We start from the raw sequence: 3114 nt of genomic DNA, 5'->3' as shown, positions 1-3114 counted from the left end.
AAAAAATTCATATGAGATTTTTAATTAAGATTTAATTGAATTTATAGATAAATTATAGAGAAGCTGTATTTTTACAATCCAAGAACATGGTTTCCTCTTCATTTATTCAAGTTTCCATGAAGTTTTATAATATTTTTCATCTAGTTCTGAGCAGATTTCTCTCGGTTTCGCTACTAAGACTTTGTTATGTTACAATTGTGATTGGGAAGATTATTAAAGTTTTATTTGGTTATTTGTGGAAAAGGAAAAAAACCCTGATGATTGTATATTGATCTTGGAATCAATCTTTTATCAGTTGTCACTGGACCCTCTTCCAGTTCCTGAGCATAAGATGGTATCATCGGTGGATAATGACTGTTTTGTCTCTTTGCTCTCCCACATTCATAGTTTTTAAAATTTTTTTTCTCTTTATTGATTCACTAAGACTTCCAGTAAGGTTTTGACAAGTCAAGGTAAACACAATTATTTTGCTCCTGAATCTAGTCTTTCATTTTCAGGTATAACAACTTGCTGTGTGTTTCTAGTAGAAACTTAAGTAAGCTAAAAGGGCTCATTCCACCTCAGAGTTTGATGAAAAGGGAATATTGAATTTTATCAAAATTTGGGGGGGCATCTATTAAGATATTATGTGATTTTCTCCTTTAATCTGTTATTGTAGCAAAATAAAAAAAAAACTTAATGTTCATTAATTCAATCAAGATGTATTTATTGAGCAACTATCATATGCCAAGAACTATGATAAATACCAGGAATGTAAACAAGAGCAAGACAGACAAGTTTTCTGCCCTTTGCATTCCTTGAATAAACCTTATTCATTCTAGATGTGTTACTCCTTTAATATGCTCCTCGACTTGATTTGATATTGTTCTGCTTAGGGTTTTTGCATCTACATTCATGAGTGGAACTAGTTTATGTAGCTCTGAGCCCCATTCAAAACTGATAGCTTTACAAGTTCTCAGCAAACAAACTGGAGCAAAGTAGTGTTTCTTTCCATTTATTCAAGTCTTCTTTTAAATCTGTAATAAATTTTGTAGTTTTCTTCCTGTGAGTCTTAAACATTTCATATTAATATATGCCTAGGTAATTTATTCATTTCATTATGAGTGGGATGTTTAAATGAAAACTTCAAGTTAACTTCAAGTTAATTATTGCTTCTATACATAAAACCAATTGATTTTTGTATATTTGGTTTGTGACTGGTCGCTTAGACAAAATCTCTTATTAAGAATATTCATTTTCTTGTTTCTTAAGAATATTCATTTTCTTCTTTCTTGTTTTTGATACTTCTGCAGAGACAACCATAACATCAGTAAATAATAATATTTTTCCTCTTTCTCTTCAATAACTAAACTTTTGTCCTTTGATCTTATCTTGTGGGTTAGATATTGCAGAACAGTGTTGAATAATATTTATAATAAAAAAATCTTTGTATTTTTTTTTAAAGTGAATATTCCTAGAGGTTATTATTAGGTACCATGTACTGAGATGAATAATCCGTACCAAGTTGAAAATGAAGACTTCATTCCTATTCCAGTCCTAGTTATCAGGTGCTTTTACTAAAAATGGACGTTGCATTTTTTCCAATTACTTTTTGGCATACTTGGAGATAATAACTTCATTTTTCTTCTATGACATATCAATGTGAAAAATTATATTAATGAATTTATAATATTGAATTATCTCTGCATTATTGAAACAAAACCTACTAGGGGTTTCTTTCCATTATTTCATAAACAGCTGGATAAATTTAGTATTGCATTTTAGATTTTGGCATCTAAATCTGAATATTTATGAGACTGTTGTGTTTTCTCTTTTGTGTTAGTTTGAAAAGTTTTAAAGAGTTGGAATTTTGTATGTGAATTGGGATTTTTTCCCCACATATTTTAACATCCTTGAAGAGTTAACAAGGTAAGAAAATTATTTGTTCTTTAAATTTTGAAATAACTTTCTTTTAAACCCTCTAACAGGTAAATGTTTACATTTGTTTTTCAATTCCGTCTTCAGAATGTTTCCTGCCTTTTTTGCAATTACTATTTGTATTTGATATGAATGGAAATGATTCATTATATCAAGATTTTCAAATGTTTTTGTACCTAAGATGACACTTACTTTCTTATTCCTAATTTTTCCTCAACTCTGATTTTTTACTTGATTAGAATAAATAGAGGTTTGTATATTTTATGCTTTTTGTTCTATTTGTTGCTTGTTTTATTCCCCAAAGAACCACTCTAAGATTTATCTATTCTATTTCCTTTTGTTTGCTAAATTTTAATTTCTGGCTTCATCTGTAATAATTTCTTCTTTTTTCTTTAGATTTGCTTTGTTTTGCTCTTAGCTTCTCAAGTTAATGGCTTAATTCATTTGTTTCTTTTATTATTTAAAAATAATAGAAATATAGTGTGTGAATTTGCCCAATTATGGCTGTTCAAAAAAGATTTATTTATTTATTTTAGAGAGAGAGAACATGTGAGAAGAGGGGGAGGGGCAAAGAGAGAGGGAGAGAGAGAGCTTAATGCACGGCTCAACCTCACAACCTTGAGATCATCATCTGAGCAGAAACCAAGAGTCAGAAGCTCAGCCAGCCGAGCCACCCAGGCACCCCAGTGAATTTGCCCAAGTATGGCTGTGGCTGAATACCATAGGTTTGAATATGTAGTATTTTTGTAATTGTGATTTTCTAAGTATTTTGTAATTATACTTTTTTAAAGAGTGTATTTTTTTTTCAAATTTTTATTTAAATTCAGTAAGTTAACATATAGTATAATACTGGTTTCAGGAGTAGAATTTAGGGACTCATCACTTACATGTAAAACCCAGTGCTCAACACAAGTGTCCTCCTTAATACCCATTGCCCATTTAGCTCATGCCCTGCCCACTTCCCCCCTATCCACCCTCACTTAGTTCTCTATAGTTAAGAATGTCTTGTGGTTTACCCTAATGTTTAGAGCAGCAAATCAGAGAGGGATATAAACCATAAGAGACTCTTAACTATAGGAAACAAACTGAGGGTTGTTGGAGGGGAGGGGGATGGAGGGATGGAGTAACTGGGTGATGGGCATTAAGGAGGTCACGTGATGTAATGAGCACTGGGTGTTACATGCAACTGATGTATCA

The sequence above is a fragment of the Mustela putorius genome, unplaced genomic scaffold, assembly GCF_011764305.1.
Source record: "Mustela putorius furo isolate JIRA1106 unplaced genomic scaffold, ASM1176430v1.1 tig00003834_pilon_pilon_pilon, whole genome shotgun sequence".
Lineage (NCBI taxonomy): Eukaryota > Metazoa > Chordata > Mammalia > Carnivora > Mustelidae > Mustela > Mustela putorius.
Note: the sequence above shows the minus strand (reverse complement) of the source record.